The sequence below is a fragment of the Cyrtonyx montezumae genome, unplaced genomic scaffold, assembly GCF_038088225.1.
Source record: "Cyrtonyx montezumae isolate F1298 unplaced genomic scaffold, pur_monq_1.0 scaffold_11, whole genome shotgun sequence".
NCBI classification, from domain to species: Eukaryota; Metazoa; Chordata; class Aves; order Galliformes; family Odontophoridae; genus Cyrtonyx; species Cyrtonyx montezumae.
In genome coordinates, this window is record NW_027071837.1 from 12458682 (window position 1) to 12478655 (window position 19974).

The window sequence follows — 19974 nt, forward strand, 5'->3', positions numbered from 1 at the left end:
ATCCAAATGATTTTCAGGTTAAAAGTTTCTGTGTCACCTCTAATAAATGGTCATCCCTAATGCAACAGAAAATAGAAAATTCCATTTTAATGCAGTCCTCGTTCTGCGTTTTAATAATAGTTTTTCATTAAGCATCTAATCCTGTCCTAGTACCTCTAATCACTAAGGCCCAAGGTGCTTTATAAAAGAGGTAAAATATGTAACTGTTCCAATTATCCTCATTAAGGCTGATATCTTTTGGCTTTGGGCAGCTTCTGCAGATAATATAGGTCATAAATAATTAAGAATACAATCTAATTAGAAGAAATCCCAGCTGTAAACCAAAGGGCCACACTGAAGAAGCCAGTCTTCAAAGGGATGGCCTTGTAACCTAACCTCCCTGCTTGGAGCAGCGTCCCATTAGCCTGCAGCTCTTTGCCCTCCTGACCTGTGTGCCCCAGCAGCAGGTACTGCCAGGTGCCTGTGCAGGACCACAGAGAGGGGAGAGGGTCGGGGTGTCAGTGACAAAAAGTAATCTGGTTTGAATAAAGGTCTGGTGTTTAGAGAGTTACCAAAACCTGCAGTCTGAACTGAGCAAAGTTAAGAGATGGAACTAATGTAGTTTTTTGGGGTTTTTTTAGTGAAATAATTACTGGAAATTAGGAATGCTGCTCAAAATGGACTCCAGAAGATAGTTAAAGAAAGTGTTGTCCTGGGTCAAGTTCATACATGCCCTAAATAGAATTCTGACCCCAAAACTCACTCTGAGCACTATCTTCATCGAAGTTGGATGTGAACTTTCATGTCTGTGAGTTTAAGCTCTAGATCACTCATGCTAAACTGGATCTCTGTGTTTTACCTGTGTGCCTCCTCTGGAGCTGAATATCTCAGGACTGCTGTTTATCTGTATAATTCAACAGTAAGGCTATGTGGGCAAAATCCCTGTTCTCATTCCAAATACCCACTGTCACATATTAATTATTCTGTGGCAATATTTGTGCTCTGATTCCTGGTTACACAGTGTTCAGTGATAACCTAATTGCAGTGTTCTCATTAGCAGAGACATTTCTGAGTTTGACTTTCTAGTTCACCTTCTCCATAAGTCATAGTACTTTCTACCATCACTGCTGTCACTTTAGCCTGATGTTTTGTGGGGGATCATAAGGCTGGTGAATGTATTTCAAAGTGCATCCATAACTGCTTCTCATACTGTAATGTTATAACATATAACTTAGTTCAGAGCGAGGACAGAGCATCTTGTAGATAAAAATGGCAGTATCCAAAGAGCTATGTTAGCTTTCTTACCACTAAAGAAACCACACCTGTGTTAGTTTGGTGTTGGGTAATTTCCTTGAAAGCTGGGTATGGACAAGCAGCTACAAACAAACCTAAAAAGGCCAAATTCCTTTCAGATTGTCTTGTGAAGAGGTTTAGTCTCAGCCAGGAGATGGTGGTGTAATTTTCAAACTCAAAAGGATGCTGACTGCAAGTTACGTTAACTGAGTCCCTTAGGGCCTAGGAGAGGTCTGATTTTGATCTATCTGTGCTGTAATTTCTTCATTTGTAAAACCTAAATGTTTTGTGTTAAACTGGAATTGTTTCATATGCTTGGAGCTTAGAATAGTAAGGCATGGCTGGAGCTCTGGGAAGCACTGGTGGTACTAGATGTGGGCTGCACATGGCAAGAGGACACCTGCAGCAGTAAGGTACGGGGGTACACAGGTGCTGGGAGCTGCAGAGAGGGAGGATGAGAGCAGGAGAAAGGGGGAAGGGTCAAAGGAAGGAAAAGTAAAACGTTAAAAACAGTGTATGGAGCAGATGGCTGACAGAAAAACTTAGAAGAGCAGGTCTAGAAGGATGTAGGAAGAAAACTAAACCAGCACAGTTCTGGGTGCCAACCACTGTGCTGCACAGACAAGGCTTTGCCTTTGGGCATGATAACATTCTTAGGAAAACTTGGTGCCACTTACAAGAGAGGGGAGGGAAGAGGATTCCTGGAAAAGTGCATATGCACACAAAGAAGCCTTTGGTTTCTTCCTTTGCACATTTGTAGAGAGCTCACGTCTTTCTCTTACCCCAGGAGACATTCCGATTTCCTTTCATTTACCAGTGTTTGGAAGGCAGAAGGAGATGAGGCACTGTTGGGTTCCCTTATTAACTTAATCTGTGGGAAGCCCTACTTAAATCATTGAATTTCCCGGTCTTGATAGAATGAAGTATTTGTACAGTGAAGTCAAACAGAAGATGGAGGTTCCTGCACAGGGAAGCTTTGACACTGTTCCAGTCCTGTGCCTGTGACTCTTACGCTTGTGTTTCTTTGAAGTCTGAAGCTTAGGAGTCTGCATTAATGATCAAGGGACAGAGCTGAATGCAGAATTCAAATAGTACAAAGGTGAAGGTGTGGATATGAATGTGGAAAGAGAATATTTAGGAGTAGCCTGGCATGTATAGTTAATAATATTAAAAAAAGTCAGCATGTTAGTTTCATTCAGTTACTCAAGTTCTTGGTGCTTTTGGCATCTTCTAATTTCATGTAGTTCGATGATCTCCTGCTGAGTCCTGTCATATTCAAAATATTAACTTCCTTAACAAGTAGAAAACTTGAGATCTGAAACCTTTAGCCATTTTGCACGATGGGAAACTTTCTCTGATCCCTCGGGCAGGAATCTCTGTTCCTCACGCAGTGTTTTAGAGCGCTCTGCTTGGCGTTTGGCTGTTGCTGCCGGCCCTGCTCTGCCAAGTGTCAGTGATCCCTGAGAGCTTACAAAGTTCCTTGGGACTCTCAGTGGATGCAGAGTCCTTCTGAAGCTGAAAATTTGTCAGGAACAGACTGCATTAGAACGATTATTTCTGATATTGACTTATGATTGTGTTAAAACTTACCAATTTTCCCACTGGGTTTGTTCTTTATAGGGCTTCCAGCTTTTTCTCTAATTTGGGAACCCTTTTTCTTATTTTTTACTTCCTAAAGTAAAATAGTCAAAGGAAAACGTAGCACATCTTGCTGAGCTTGGTAGACAGATATCTGTTGCCTCAAACAGTGAAAGAGAGCTTTATTTTCAGTTCCCAGCCTACTATTTCAACTGTTTTTTTCCAGAACTCACCCAGCAGATCAACTCCCCAGTAAGGATTGCTTTAATTCAGCTTTGTTGGGGACCCAAAGAACAGACTTTGAGGCTCAATTTTAAATACTCATCTGATCTGTAGGGACTTAAATAAGCAGATCCCAAGGTGGCCTTTATGTCCTACGTGACGTGGAGCTGCTCCTGTACCCCTGGCACCAGCAGGTTGGCATGGCTACTCTGTCTCCCGAACGGTGGATGGCTGCGGACTTACTGAGGGTACTCACTGGTGCCCCTTGTGCATCATTCATTAGGCTGTGGATAGGTTTGTGCCCCAGGCTCTGCTCTGAGTGACTGGGACCCCTTTCCCCTGATCAGATTTCTCTATTTAATAGCACAGTGTAAATGAGTATTTATGGAGGAGCGGGGTGGGTCTTTGGATCAGATGTGTCATATAAAGCTCTGACCTAAAGTGCACTGTAGCCCAGCAGAAAACCATCTCTGACATTGCTCTCATGTCCCCAGGAATTAAAAGGACAAATTATTGTAAGCAGTTCCACATGTACTGAGCCTTAGTTCGTTAGCTTGAGTATAATGTCTTTCCACAAAACTAAAGAACAAAAAGCTACCTTGAAAAAAATAGCCATTGGGAAGCAGGGCACCAAAGCCAAGAAACTTGAGCCCTGTGCTAATGAATACTCTGTCCTTAACTCACATTGTCTCTTTTGTTTCCCACACTTTCATGAGCTGCACATGGATTCAATTTGCCAGTCTTAACCCTTCTTGGTGTTGCCCGATCTGTTCATAGTTTGGAAACTGGGACAGCTATCACTTGGCTTTGCTTTTATTTTTTTTTTTTGCTACCGTGCAGTCTCCAGCATGAGTACAGTGACAGGAGCCTGTGGGGTGTGGGCAGTGTGTGGGTGCGCATGGGGAGAGGCAGCGAAGTCTTCCTGGCAAGGAGTGTAACAGAGATGGGGCTCAGAGCAGGTTTGCTTGGACTGAAGCACGGCAGCATTTCCGTGGGGACTGCCTCAGGGGAAGACGCCGGTGCTGCGCTAGGACTTCTTTAAAAAGAGCTGTTTTTCTTGGCGTGTCTCTAAAATTGATGGAAAGTCAGGAAGGAGCCAAGGAAGGGATCTGGCATCATGGGAACTTCTCACACCAGCCTGTCTCTGTGCTGCGGCTCAGCAGAAGTGCTTTCTGCAAAGCAAAGCATTAAACATCAGAAGTTTATTTGCAACAGTGAAATTTATTCCAGCGAGCGATGATTGACTGTAACAAATACACTATTTAGTAATGACTGTATTGTTTCCAGAAGCATAACTTGCTCTTAGTTGCTGTTTGCTCAGTTTGTAGGGATCTTATTAATCATCCTCTTAAAGCAAAAATGGCATTTCACATTAAAAAAAAAAACTGCATTTTCTTGCCTCATTTCTCCTCTAGATAACTATTGAACAAAGATGACCAGCAGAGAGTGCTGGTGCTCTTCTGGAATCTGGCAGAAGCTTCTGAAATAGTGTAAAATCAAATCAGATTTTGTTCTGTAATTCTATTTTTAGTTTTTCGGTTTTTAACATAAAATGCTAATGAACTATCTGTTACTTGATATCTTGCTGCCTCCTCTAATTATGAATCTTTCTGTTGCTTACTAAGGGAGAAAGACAGCTTTCAGAAGAACATTATACACAGAAAAACTGTAATTGCTACTTCTTGAAGCAATTATTTAACAGAATTTTATGTTTTGCTCCCATGTATTTGCCCTTTTTTATATGTAGCATTCTCTCTCCTTTTATTCCTCTTTGTTTTGTGTTCAAAGTAATCTGTTTACTATTCAGCACAGCTTCTGCCTGTGGTGGAAGAAGGTGGCCCTGCTCCTGCAGACAGCAGAGCTCTAGCATCTATTTGCTGCTCACCGTATCACTCAGAGCAATTTTAGGACCTCCCAGGGCAGTGAGAGATGTCTTCCACCCAAAGGTTACTTTTAGTTGGGCCTTTTCCATGTCTCAGTCTGATTCTGGTGGCAGTATCTAAAACGAGCTGCAAAACTTGAAAAAAAGAAACACTGCCTCCCTCTCTCCCCATCTCTGTGGGGTTATCAGTGTGTTGGCACCATTATTAGTTGTGGAGATGTGAAAGTGGTTAGGATTTTTGATGTTAAGTCAGGCATGCTTTTTCCCTCATAGTTGTTCTGGTTATATCAGGAGCATTCAATATTTTTGTGCAGAACCTGCTGTACATCTCTCTCTCATGTGACCTCATACATTCTTCAGTCATTGAGAGCAAACAAAGACCGTGAAGAAGCACTGGGCCTCTGTGCCTTACTCGTACATGTCACTCTGATGCAAATCCTTGGGAACTTTAGGGAATCTCTTCATCAGAATCTAAGGAGAGATCTCTTCAGAAAATAACGATAAAAAAAGGCATGAGAGACAAGGGAGATGGTCAGCTTTCATACATCAAGGATCTTATTGTGCAGTAGACATTAGTTAAAGGCTTCCAGGTCCTACTGCAGGAGAACAAGCTTCACGTAAGGAAGTCTCTGTCCAGACTGACATTGCGGCCCTTATTTTGCCAAGCTGATCCAGTGTAGAGGACTGGGCTGTGAATGCATGTAAAACAAAGCATTTGAACATTTAATTTGTTTTTGATGTAGCTGGCATGTTCAGCACTCTTCCAGTTACACACCTGCTACCAAAATGCTCTGTAAAAAGAAAGCGAGTTTTGCCTGTTAGAGTAATTCCTCCATGGAGTTCCTCAAAACTCATTTGGACACAACCCTAGGCTATGTAGTCCAGGGGATCCTACTCGAGCAGGGGGTTGGAATGGGTGATCTCCAGAGGTACCTTGCTACCTTGACCATTCTGTGATTCTGTTCTAAGAGCTTAGAGACAGGCAGAGGGGCATACAGTAACTCTTACTGCTCTTGAGGTTTCCTAGCATTTCTATAGGTGTTGCCTTACAGTGGTCCTTTCTGGGGGTGGTGTATGAATGCTTTATCTGTCGTTGCCACCTGTCGGTGAATGAGAACTGGCTTTGTGCATAATGCAAGTGTGAATTGAATGTAGGGCCATTATTTCATTCAACACTGTATTTACAGACTGGACACAGAATTCCCAGCTTTGGTGGTGGTGGGGATGCCCTGTCTGGTCCCAGCAGCTCACTCCTCAGCATAGTTAAGCATTTATTTTTTACATGCCAGAAGAAAAGCACTGTTAAACTGGCTCAGGACCAGGGATGAACAGAAATTAATTTCCAGCACTCTCACTGCACTGAATGGATGTGGGACTGAGCAGCGATTCCTCTCTGTACACTAGGGATAATGTCAGCAGCTTCCTGAGCTCCAGTTGCCGTGGACAAAGGATGCAGAGCAGCAGAGATTCCTGGAGGGAGGAACTTTAAGATGGAGGAATTCTAAAGAATGTGAAGGACAACCTCTTAAAAAATTGTAGGTGGAGCAATTCCAGGTCATCCAAGCTCGTTGTAAGCTTGAGATTTGTTTTCCTACTTTGAAATAGTTGCCGTTGTGACATTTCTCGTTTGTGATTTTTAACACATTGACTGTGACCTCTGTGTGATTGCCTAAACTGGCCCGGGCGCACTGAACAGTTATTAGGAACCCCTTTCTTGTGCTGCTTCCTGAATTCCCACGTTGTGGCATGATGTGTGTGTGGAAACTGCTCGCTTCCTCCACTGGCAGCTGTTCCACCAGCCCATGTGTGCCGGGCTCCTGGCAGAGAGAGCTGCAGGGGAACAGGATTGTTAGGGGAAGAATCTGCATTTCGTGCATCTTTTCTTTTCCAGCTCCGATAAAGCTGTTATCTCCAATTGTGTGGGTTAAGCACAAGGGCTAGTGCTCTGTAGAATAAACAGCAGCGGATGACTTGAGGTTAACATGCCTCAGGCAAGGCCAGCTGCTCTTCTGTGTCTGAATGAAGCAATATTTTTGTCTCCTGATGACTCTACCTTCTCTCTTTACTCCCCACTCTGTTTTCTTACAGCACGTGGGAGGGAGGCAGGATGTGTGATTGAAGCGTAGTTTATAACTCCTTAATTGACTGTAGCTATGTAATTCCCTTACAAATCCAGCCCACAGCATCTAGCAAATATGTGCTTCATTAACTTGTTCTGTCCTCTTTTTTTTTTCCCTTTATTTGCATTTGTAAACTGTAACATCGTGTGATGTTAATGAGTTGTTTACATCTGTTTCTACATTTATTCCACGCAAGGGCTCCAATGGATGGAAATCAATCACAGGGGAAAAGAATCAATATTTATATATGGCTGCATTTGGGATTTCTGTAGTTTGACTTCCTGAACATTATTCCAGATTCTTCTTTTAAAGAGTAAGAGTTGTGAATGTTGGAAAGGAGTAATTTCCTTCTCACAGCTGAAGGGTCGGTGGCTAGGCTGGGTTATCTCTTCTTGCATGAAGAGCCTGGATGAACTCAAGTCAGTAGGCCAAGTTTCACAGCGCAGAGATTTGACGTGGCCAGTCTTTGAGCCCTTTGGAAATGGATGTGATGGCTAGGCCAAGCCATCACTAGAGATGGTGAAGGTGCTCACCCCCTTTCAGAACCAGGGCTTCAGGACTCAGCAGCAGGAGTTGGTGTCTGGAGAGTGGTGCTGCCCTTTGGCACGAGGTCCTCCAAAGCAGGGAGGCTGCGCCCACATGCTGACCCTCGCGGCCGCATGGAGCTTTTTTACCCCTTTGTGAGGAGGTGTGTGCAAGGGAGGCTGCCCTGTGCGTGTAAAGCCACGCTTTGTGCTAAGCTGAAATTCCCCAGGAGCTGACGCCTTCAGAGGAAACCACCTCTCTGTGGTTACTGCTACGGAGAAAAAGAGGGAGGGTGCACAGCCGCCCTCAGGTATGGCCGTGTCGGGCTGGTAGGGGGTGTGGGTGCTCAGTGAGCCTCGGAACAACGCGCGATGGACGTTCTCGTTGTAAGCGGAATGCGATATGAGGGGAACTCCTTTAATATCCCGCCTCTAGGCGGTTAGCCACGTATGCTGGCCTCCCTTTCCACTATTTGTAGCATCCGAGCGGCGGAGCGCGGGGCCGGGCGGGGCGGGCCGGGGGCGGGCCGTGCTGTGCTTCCTGCCCGCCCTGCCGGAGTGCCGCCCGCGGGGCGCCCCGCGCACAGAGAGGCGGGAGCGGCGCGGAGCTGCGTGCGAGCACCGCCGAGCTGCCCGGTCCTGCCCCGCCCCGCCCCGCCCTGCCCCGCTGCGCTCGGCCGGCTCAGGTAACCGCGGGGACGAGGCGCGGAGCGGCGGGAGCCCGGCTGTCTGCCCCGGCCGCGATGCTGCGGGCCCCTGCTCCCCGCTGACAGCGCAGCCCGGGACGCGGGGCTGTCCTGCCCGCTCGTTCCGCCGTTCTCGAGGCGCCGAGGGCTGCGAGCGCGGCCCGGCCGGCTGCGTCGGAGCGCTGCCCTCCGTCCTGTTCGCCCGTCTGTGAGCGCGTTCGTTTCCAATTAAAAGAAAAGTCGAGCCGCGGATCCGCCTCCTATCGCGTCCCAGCCCCTGTGGAGTCCGGTGTATTTCTGCCGCTAAAATAGTTTGCTTCCCCCTCCGGTTTTATTGACACTGAGGATGAAGAAGGATTTGCAAGCAAAATCGCCTTGAAGCCAGTATCTTTCGGAGAGCGCCCTGCAGCTCGCCCGTTGGGTCTTGGATTCCACCCTTTGCCCCTGCTGAATCCACTGCTCTGCCCTTTACTCTCCGGGGTAAAAAACCAAACAGCAAAAACCCGAGGAAAAGAATACCTTTGGCAGCAGGGCAGCTTTGTGTGGCCACCCCGGCGAGCTCCAAGTGTCCAGTTTCTGAAAAGAAGAAAATCCTTTTGTCTTCAGCGGATCAGTAGGTAAGAGATGTGCTCATGGCACAGGGACTCAGCGTTCGTTCTTGCAGCCAGAGCTGGGAGACAGGCTGGCTCTCTGCTCTGTGGGCTTTTGGCAGTCGTTTTTGTCCTGCAAAGAGTGCTCTTGATCTTGCAAACTGACATGAAAAATACACTTACTGTTTCACCACCATCACTAAATGTTAACCAAAATTAATAGTTGTGTGCTTGTGCGTAATTGGAGAAGTAAAATTCTGTGGAAAGCACTGAAGTGAGTCTGTGTCAGCCACGTTTCTTGTAGTGCTCTTTTCAGAAAGCAGTTGCTGTCGTCGTGCTTGTTGTAATCCACGTGTCCAGGCTGTTGTTGCTCATGGTGCTCTGCAGAAAAGCATGTATGTGTGTTGATGTATGCATGCGTGTGAGTAGGGCTGCTGCCATCGGTTGGGATTTCTCATTCCGTGCTGGAGTTTGTTTTTCATTAAGTGCCTTATTCCTTGTGCCACAAGGTGTGGAAGCGTGGAGCCCATAATTAAGGTGTATCTCCATCTTATCAGCCTATTGGAGATGGCTGGTAATGAGCTTGGCACTGTGCAGAGTGAATGTGAAGATATTTTCTTTGTTTTTTGTGTTTTTCAAGTAAGGCTGAAAGCGCAGCAGGGACATGTGCACATAATAACTGGAAGGAGGCCCAGTCTGTGAAGGGAAACATGTTTTGAGCATACTTCTTTCTCTAGGGGCTGAGTGCTGGATGTGTGCTGTTTTACAAGTGGAAATACCACTGTGAATTTCTCATCCTTCCTTGTCCCCTAGCTCTGTCTCTGTCCCCACTTCCCCTAGGCCAGAGTTCCATTGCTGCTGGGCTTTTGTGCAAGGGTAACCTGTGCAATTCACATGGCTCATAGTTGGACTCCTCCTTTGCAGGGAGGATGGTATTGTTCCCCGTGGAAGCACGCAGCATCCCCCAGTGGGAGGATCTGGCTGTTTATATAGTGAAACCAGCCTTGACATCACGCTCTTCCCTGCTGCGTGGGTTGTTCCTGTCAGTGATACAGGAAATGCAAATATCAGTCTGCTCTGCTCCCTGTTCCTATTTCTTTTTTCTTTCCCCATTCCTCTCTCCTTCTTCTCCCACTTAGATGGGAAAAGGCATCCTTTTCTCCCTAGGAGGAGGGCAGAAGCTGACGAACTCTCAGAGCTGAGGTGTAGGAGCCTGCCTGGGGCAGGTATCCAGCACAGCTCCATCAAAGGCTAGGACACAGTTTTAGCTGCTGTCTCACTGTTTTCTGCCACCTGTGACTTCTTCTGGAGACCAGGTCTCTACCAAACCACAGCTGGGAACGGAAGAACTGTTTTCTCAAGCTTATGCTGCAGCTGCCTGAGTGATGGCAACACCACATTGGTTGTTCAGGACTGACAGAAAAAAATGAACCTTACTGCTTTGCCCACGACCCTGTTAAATCCTTTGGTCAGGTTTGGACCAGGACTCCCTCACTGACTGCTGCTCCTAGCAGCGGGTTCATGGCTGGCCCTGGAAAAATTAGTTCTGGTGTAGAAGTCACATTTCAGGGTTCATCGGGTATGCTTGGTCTTCCTCTTTTTCTCCAGGACTCTTTGTTGCAATGTAACCTCTCTCCTTAAAACATTAATGGGATCCTCAAACAGTGCAGAATGATTTGTTTTTGCTGTCCTTGAGGAAAGGAAAGGATTTCCAGGAGGAGGGAAGGAGGAGCCTGGTCTCCTTGGACTCACTGTTACAACATGGCAGCAGGGGCCATACAGTTGGACCGTGTGGATTCCATCAGCAGTGCTGAGACCTCATCATTTTGGTATTATTTGCACAAGGCATATTTGAGTTGTGATGGCTGGTTAATGTACTGATACCGTGGTCATTATTCTACCTGCTTATATTGACGCATGACATCGGATTGTGCCATAAACTTTGAGGAATCAGAGTATTGCTCTTTTGCAAAGTGTACTTGAGTAACTCTGGGACTAACACATGCTTTGCACTGCAGAGTGCCACAGATGCACCACAAGGTTTTCATATGCCTGTAATATGAATGTATAAAAATTCCCTCCAGTCTGTAATGCAGCTCAAAGGGCAGCTGATTTAGATGTGCTTGAGTGTTAAGGTCAGGAGATCACATTCCACAGGTTACTAGATGAAAGTGCTTGAAGAGGGAATAGCATAAATATTTGATTCATATAGAAGGGATTGGACCAAATCCTTTTGTTCCTTCTCCGAAGATACTCTGTAGGCAAAGCCCTGGTAGGGGAAAAAAGAACTGACAAAAACATATGACTTCTTTGTGCTGGAGGAAGTAGGACGGTAACATAGCTGAATTCCACAGAAATTCTTCTCATGGGATACTCCATCTTCAGTAACAGCTAAGAGAACTAATGTTTTTAAATGTGAAATGACTCAGAATGCATGAGCTCTTGAAGTTGGGTTTAGCGTTGTATGCAAACATTACCAGCTGGTGGGGATCTTTTTGGATAAATAAGAGCTATATTTGTACAAGAAGGCTTGAATGATATATTTCAGATGCATCCTGATTAGCATAACCCATTCACTCTGTAAGAGTACAGCAAGAATCTCCTAACTGTAGATAACTTAGTGGTAGTTTTCCTGTGCACTTACTGCCGTGTTTTCTGAACCTTGACAATGAAACTGAGAATTCATAGTCCCTAAGTTCTCCAAACATAAACCTTTCTCCCTCTTTTTTTTTTTTTTTCTTTTTGAACTTCCAGTTGAGTGTAATGTGAGTTGTTTTGTTTTGGTGATTTTTTTAATGCTTTTTTTGTTGAAACAACAGGCACTATTTAACTCTGTACAGCATCCAGCACATGATGTCTTGACCCCTGGCTCAGGCTCACTGTCACTGTAATGAAGTAAAATTTCATCTCGTTAAAGGCTTTCTTTTATTAACATAGAGCAAAACCTGGCGTAGGTTTTGGTCGTTGCCATATCAATGTATATACAGAAATAAGTCTTTAATTCCAGAATTATCAACAGTCCAAGTGTATGTTAATGTAAAATACTTCTAGCTGCGAATGGATCTGTCTGTTCATACCTCTCCTGGGGCATGGCTCCGGGTTGCAGTTCTTGCTTCGTTCATACTGACAGCCCTTAACGGGCTGCAGAACTGTAACCCGATGGAAAGATGAAGTCCAATATAAGGAAGTTCTTACTTGTTCAGATTTTGTATTAAAGTAGCTAAACCCTGACTCCAAACACCTATAAATTATGAGGTTCTGTGTGCAGAGCAGAATAGGATGTGTGTTAGGCTCTGTTCTGAATTAGAAAACTCTGACCTTGTTCTTGGCAAAAGATTCTTGGATTATTAGACGTTCCCACGTTGGGGTGAAGTGTAAATGCTTTCAGAGTAAAGTAAGATGCCTGTTTTCCCCCATCTAACTTTTGTTGCACATTCCCATATTTCAGGGTATTTTCAGACACTTGTGAAGAAGCCTTCTGAAAGGTTTCCTAACTGAAACTTCCTAACAGCATTACAGATTTCTTTCCTTGCTATTGTGGACGATACAGTAGGAGTGGAATGTCCTTACTTGCCAATGTTTGCTGCTAGGTATCCCCCTTCCATGGAGACGCAAGGTTTAGAATAGTGTGAGAACAGCCATTCTTGATGATTGGCAAAGAGGATGAAGGCTCTCTTTCTCCTCTTCTTTCCCCTGAAAAACAAGGGAGAACTTGGATTTCTTGGTTCTTAGAGAAGTGTTCCAAATTGCCCATTGCCAGGGCTGTAAAGTCTCAGGAAGCAGTAGAGGATTTGTCAGAATGATTTAGTCCATTGTGTTGAATCTGGGCCACAAGCAATTTCTGTGAGCTGTTTTCTGCTTGCTGGGATTCTTTGCTACTCTTGCTTTCCGACGCGTAGTTGCTTTTTTAATCAGACTTCTGCCTACCTCGTATGTAGGATCTTCTCTCCGTGTGTACCCCATATACATCATCTTCATGTTGTAGGCTCTTAAGTCACTGTCTGTCTGAAAGAACAGGCACACAGCTGCCCTGTGGGCCCAGGCTGGCTGCAGGAGCTTCACACTTGCTAACCTGTTAGACAGGAGGGAGCGTGTTCCCAAGCGGCTCTGGAACGCAGCGCTGGCCGCAGGAAGAGTCGCGCTGCAGCATCTGTGCTGTGCTCGTATCTCCTGCTTCTGTGCAAGCATTTGGTTTGTGCTTTGAGCAGATCTGACACAGGAGTTGTGTCCGTGTGAAAACGTTGTACTGTTGGGCAGGAGAACTCTTAAGTCAGCAAATAATCCAAATCTTGCACGTTGCATGGCTCTCCAGAGAAGTTTTGAAATGTAATCTTCAAGCCAAAAGAAAAACATCTCAGCAAATCTGGAGAATAGTAGTGTGAAGGAGGCCCTAGGAGCAAGTCATTTTCAAATAAGCAGCATAGTATTTGTCTTACCTACTATGCCTGTAGGTGAAAGGAATTTTTCAGGAGTGCTGTAATTTGTATTTACCTGGATACTCACATCTAATTTTTAAGTGATGATATGTTTGAAACTCGTCTGTGTGAATCTGCGCGTAAAGCACCATTCAGAGCAAACCAGGCACCCAGTTTAGGTGAGAGATAGGTTCACCTCTGATAAATAGGTGAGCAAATAGGAATAGGTGAATGAAAAAACTGCACAGAGCAGAAAACTGAGAGCAAAATGAAAAGACCCATGGAAGCAGAGTTCTCAGGGTTTCAGAATCCTGTTGAGTGGCAGCAGTGTGAGAGCATAGCTTAAGCAAAGCAAGAACCTGAAGGCTCATGCAGCACCCCCGGGTCACGAGTTGTGGTTGTCATTTGTAGTGGTTGTCATGCTTGATTGTGAGCAGCTCCTCTACTGCTGGTGCTGAAAAACCGAGTGCTTTCCTCCTTTGAAGAGCTGAATCTTCCCATGTTTTACTGACACACTGTCTGCATTCTTGGTCCTGCACAGTGAAAGGGTAATGCTAGTCATATCTGTTGCTTTTTTTACTATTTTATTGTCTCATAGAGTGTTTTATTTTATGCTTAGACTATCAACCTCAATAACCATTTATTCAAAAATTGTACTTGAAAATCTTTGCAGGTCTTTTGCACTTTTTGTTTTGCAGGTCTTTGGTCACTTTCCTTGAAAACAACTTTTAAAGTGTATCACGTTTATCAGTATTGGTTAGCCGATGGAAACGGGACTCACTGATCTAATAAAACTGGCTGTTATTTGTATTAGTATAATACTAATAACATCTGATTGTAGACTAAGATACTGCTGAGCAGTTCTCTTATATGAATGCCTATGAAATAAGCCAATCTGCACTTTTGATTGAATAGATTTTGTAATATCTTCTGTGTTAGAGTTGCATCACAGAAATTGTTTGCTTTAAAACGTTTTGTGTCTCTCACAACTTATTATCTCTAAGTAGATTACTTAACCTTTTAGGATTATTCTTTATGACTCTCAGGGAAAGTAACTGCACATTTCAGTGACTCCTTTCACTTCAGGGTTTGGTGGGCTTCTCTTCCTTTGCTCATCTGGGCTGTTCTGTGGCCAGCTGGAGCAAACGGTGCTGCTTTGTACTGGGGCTGTCCTGTCCTACTGCGGGCTGGGGAGAACAGTGTGGGAAAGATCCCCTCAGTTTGCCAACTTCTTGATTTTCTTTTATTAAAAAAAAAAACAACCCTGAAACATCTTCCATATTTTTGGAGGCGCGGAGCATGAAAACAGTGTCAGCCTGCAGCAACACCCAAGGAACTGGGTGTTGTATTGGTCACCTGTAGTTCACTGAAACTGTCACAACTGAATGCTTCTCGTTGCTGCACATAATCTGTATTAGGTAAAAATGACTTTGAAACTTTTTTACTACAGAATGATAAAGATTTAAGAGACTGTAAGCAGTTGCATAGTCTTTCCCATCCTTGGGTAAGTTCAGGAGAGCAGCAGGAAAACCACTCCAAAGATGCATGAAAATACCTACCCTTTCCTGTTGCTGGGTCAGGATTGGGAATGTAGCACTTGAATCTTGCTTGGGAAAATAAAAAAATCTTGGGATCCACAGTGTGCTGTTGGCTCCTAATGCTGCCCTGTCACAACTGGAATGTGTCTGGATGTCCTTCAGTGGGTGAATACTGCATAGCTCTACCTCCCTGTTTCTGCAGTCACCAGGAATACTTTGCAAGAGCATCTTTTCCAGCTGTAGATTATATTCAGAGTTCCCTGCCTCCTGCTTGCACAGTTTCTAGGGTGTCCATGTCCTTAACAAATCCATGCTGACAGAATCTACACTTTCAGCATTCACTGCTCGAGTCATAATGAAAAATCCTCCTAGTAGCGATGAAGTTCATATGAACAAGGATGTAGTTTTGCTGAGTAATATACCTCAACTCCATTATTTCCCAGTGTAGCTGCATCTACTTTAGAGTGGTTGCTAGAATAGTTACGTGGAAAAAAACCCAATTCCTGAGTGACATAGTTGTGGCAGCAAAACCATCCGTGTAGGCCAGGGCTGAGCCAATCACACTGTGCTGAAAAGAGCTTCGTAATATCTACCTCCCAGTGTGGTGCTGAGGCTTAATTAATCATCCTACAAGTAATTAAAGATTTTTACAAGGTGTGCATGAAAAACCCAAGTGGTTATGATAAAAGAATGACACCCAAACCACTTTTATAACACCTTTGCTTTCTAAAAAATGTGGTGGTCTGGATATTCAGTTGGGTTTTGCTTTAACAGCCAAAAATAAAGTGGTCCATCTTTTGTCCAGTCACAGAATGGGCTTGCTCAGTGATCCTGGCTCGTCCCAGCACTGCAGCAGGACTTGCTCCCTTCCTGCAGCATTGCCAGCTCGGTCAGGTGAGTGGTGGCTGGGACACGGGCTGAGGTTTTGCTTTTTTCCCTTTATTAAGAAAACTAGGGAGCCCTTGGAAAGTAGGAGAGCAAGATTGCTTTCCTTGCTCCGTGGCTATTCTCACTGAATTCTGTAGAACTGCTTTGTAAAATGAGAACAGTTCCTCCTTTTAAAAAAGGGTTTAAAATAGTTCAAATTGTAAAGCTTGAAAAAGCCAGAAAATTCCATGCTGGCATTAGGCCATGCTGATTTCTTCTCTACACCCTTCCCTGCAGTGCAAGTTTTATTTGTATCAACTCATGACACAAATTTTCAGATGTCACAACTGGGATCTGAGGAATAGCAACCTTAAAGTAGCATCAAAGAGCTACAGCTGTTAGGGAGTGTTTTCCTCTTGTTTTCAGGGCTTAAGCTTTTGGGTTTGATTTTTGTCTTCATTTTTAATGCAGATACCGATTGTAATCTTTTTTTTTTTTTTAATCTCAGCAGCAATTAAAGCAGCCTGATCCTATCGGTAGGGACAAATGATGCACTGTCAACATTTTGCTCACTTCTGATAATGCACATGAAACTGGTTTGCATGTTTGAAGATTACATTTTACTCTCACATGGTTTCCATTATCTGCGAGCCCTGAGGAGAGGCCTGGACTAAATCAGTGGAGGAATGGAGAAACCACACAATGCAATGAAAACGGTGCGGGGCATACTTGGGATAGCTGTGGGACAGGGGCTGCTGACGACAGAAGGGCAGTGCCCGAGTGCTAGCAGCAGCAAGAAGCGGAGCGTTCTACAAAGACAAAACAAAGCTCTATGCTGAATTAAAATTGTGGCTTGGGTTTATGACAAATCCTAAATTCGACAAGGATAATTACTGGAAATCTGTGGAGTTTGAAGCAGATGAATCTTGTTCAGTGTGTGCCGGGAGGCAGACCTCCGAAATGAGAGCTGGTGTGACTAAAGCGCTGTAAGCTTGATGGTTTTATCGAGGTGACGTCTAAAAGGTGAGATCTTGGCCTTTATGAAGCTAGCAGCAGAGCTCCTGCTGCCTGTTTTGGAGCTGGTGTTTCATGAAATATGCAGAAGTGGCAGTGCATGCTGCTGAAGGGCCATCTGCACAGATGTGCCAATATGCCTGGTAGCACTTCATAGCTGTTTAAATAAGGGAATGGTATGGTGTATTAACTCAGAAATATTCCCAGTACAGACAGCTGGATGAATGTACCTGGTTTTTCTGTAGAGCAGGTGTCTCTCTGAGTTCCACTTTCAAAATTTGATTGAGTGTCTTGAAGTTCCAAAACATTCTTATCAAAATGCCTCCAGTCATGAAGCATTCCTATTTGTACCAGCTTTTGTGAGTCCTTCTTCTTCTTCTTCTTCTTTTTTTTCCCTTTAATGCTAAGCCTAAATTCAGATTATAGGTACCTCTTTGTGAAGAAATTGATACTTTCCAGTGAGGGAACAGTAATTCTAAGGCCTTTTGAGTTTTTCCATGGTGCTTTTATTTCGAGGGGCTCTTCCTGTGTTGGCATTCTGACATCTTTCCAAGACCAAATGACTTGCTGCTTTTCTTTAAAGTGTGCCAGGCTTCCTTGTGCTGTTCTGTGACCAAGGCCCAGTCCCACAAGTGCTGGAGGGGAATGGGTGGTGACTGTGGCAAGGCAGGGCCAAGGTGGGCTCAGGCGTTAGGGCTGGGACCAGTGCACGAGAGTTCTGGTGGCCTCTTGCTGTCATTGCCAGATGAGCTAATCTAAAGGGTATGCGTATTATTTGCGCACCTCCGGGTGACATTGTTCTTGTTTTTAGTTAAAAGAAGGAAGTTTTTCTAGTTTGCCCAGTGACTCTGTCCTTCTGGTATGAAGATGAGTAATGCTGGCTCTGCTCCATGCACCTGCTTGGTGCCACCCTTCAAGATCACCTGAGATGCAGTCAGCAGATCCAGGCAAGCAGGGATGGGATGCTTGAGTGAAAGCTGTGGATGTGCTTATTGCTGGAGCCTGAAACCTGCTTTTGGCTTTGAGCAGGTACTGAAGCACTATCAAAACTGTGGTGTTTGTTGTGTGCTGCCTTGTGGGTATTGGCCTTGGGAACATTTAGGAACAGCACACTGAGAGACTGTCTCAGCGTGTGCACTCCTCTTCCTTCGGTAGGACTGCAGTGAAATGGAGAGCCTTCAGTGATAGTCTGCACTGTCCATTAAATAATTTTTGGACCCCACCCTTGTGAGTCCAATGCTTCTAACCATTTCAAAGGGATTGTGTGTGCAGAAGAGCCATGTTTCCAGTGGTCTTACAGGCACTTGTGAATTTTGCAGGATCAGGCAATCTGTGTGCCAAGTTTTGCATGGGCCATGTAGTAAGGGCATATTTCTGTTAAACAGTGGGTGACTCAGCATGTGAGCTGGTCTCTGCGGTTGCTTGAGGACTTCAGAGGCTGTTCTTCCCATGCTCTCCCTGGTTTATGTTCCCTTTCTCTATTGCAGCATGCAGGTATGTTTGGAGATAACTACCTAAAAAAAACAACCTAAGACTTCATCTGACTGATAAGCATCCATCACCTGTAGGCAGCCAGGCTTAGTATTACATGTATGTATTTTGTGAAACGCAGAATACTTGGCAAAATCATCAGACCTCTTAGAAACTTTCTGTCTGAAGAAGCTACATTTACTGAGTGCTTGAGTTTGGAATCTGACCATTGCTGGATTTTTCTGTCTGTATATGAATGACTCAAAGTTTAGTAGTAAAACTGAAAGTGCTTAACTGTACTACAGCGTTGTTGAGGTGATGAACCTGTTTCTATCCCACCTGATGCGTGAGCTAATTAGCTTCTTGGCTGAGCAGTCACTCTGGGCAAGTATGTACAGGCTGTCCTCACAGGGACTCTTGCATTCCTCCTTGTTTCACAAGCTAGAGAGATGCTTCTCTTTGCTTGTGAGATTATTATTGCTCCATGCAGGTTAATTGTGCTATAGCATTATAGTCACTTGTCAAGCAGCGGTGAGTAGCTCACTTGTCTAAGCTTGTTTATTTTTACAATGCTGAAAGACATTTGCATGCTGTTCAGAAATGCACTGCCTTGGTTCCTTACAGCCTGGCAGTGTTATCTTTTTAAAATCTTCATTAATTGTACTTCCTTATGACAGACTGGCACAGTTCCTGTGCACAACTGCATGATGTTTCACACAGAAGCCTTGGTTACTGCACCTTAACACAATGCCCAGTAAAAATGGGCCTTTTCTTTGTTAAATAGCACCTGTTCAGCCTCTCCTTGGCCTGAGCATGACTGTGTCCAACACTTCGCAGTTCCTGTGTTAGTTCATCAGTTCTGGGCTTGGGAACATGCAGATAAAAACAGACCAAGGTAATTTCAGGAGTAGGAATTGAGATGAGGTGATATGTTTGTCATCCATGAGCTATGACACTCAGGAGCAAAATGCCAAGTCTGTTCAGCCTGGGAGCTCTACATCATGGTGCCTGCTTGGAGGAGAATTGTTAAAAACCTGAATTTTCCACTTGGAAAGCAAGGTTTTGCTAGGCTCTGTGGTTATGAAGAATGCACCATGCAGTGCCTAAGCCAGTAGTTTTGCAGTTGTTGGTAGTCTGAAATGAACCAAATGTAGTTAACTGTTCATCCCTGTCCATCTTAATAGGTTTAGGCTAAACCAAAAAAGATGTCTATTTAGAATGTTTACAGAACCTATCAGTTTCCTTCCAACTCTATCATAACAGCTTTTCCAGTGCACCTCACTAATTCCAGTACTCGGCACACTGAGAAATGAAATTGCTGGAAGAGCCTGACACAAATAGAATTTGGTGTCCAAATAAATAACACATGGGCTTCAGTTCCAACGGTACTGTTCGTTTTTGTGTTTTGTTACATAAAAAAGCCCCACTAACTGGTTTCTGCCGTGAGTTTCCAGCTTGCCCAGAAAGCAGATTCCAAGAATGCTGCCACCAAAGTTAATTGCACAAGATTTTTTTTGTTAATTATAAATAATAGGATAGAATTGGAAAGATCTAGGCTTCGTGCTAACAGTCTTACGGTTAAGACAAAGGGAGTCTTTGGGTGGAAAGGCAGCATAGAGCATGTCATAAAGAAACTGGGTTTGCTGGCCAGGGGATCTTCATATTGCATCTCTTTCCACCTCTTTCTCTGGATTTTTTGCATCCATGCTAAAATTGAGAGTGCTCATTCCCAGCAGATACTTAACAGTGTGAACCGTGCACACCCATCTTCTGATAGCAGAAGGAGCTCACATGGC

The 19974-nt window shown here is 44.5% G+C and overlaps 1 protein-coding gene across 1 annotated transcript in view; it reads left to right on the forward strand.

The window, feature by feature from the left end:
• The first annotated feature begins 8484 nt into the window (after window positions 1-8484).
• AMOT (angiomotin) overlaps window positions 8485-19974 on the forward strand; it is a 50340-nt gene continuing 38850 nt past the window's right edge. Inside the window, exon 1 of the mRNA XM_065729573.1 lies at window positions 8485-8901. The gene's annotated coding sequence lies outside the window, so the exon portion shown is untranslated. The remainder of the gene's footprint in view (window positions 8902-19974) is intronic.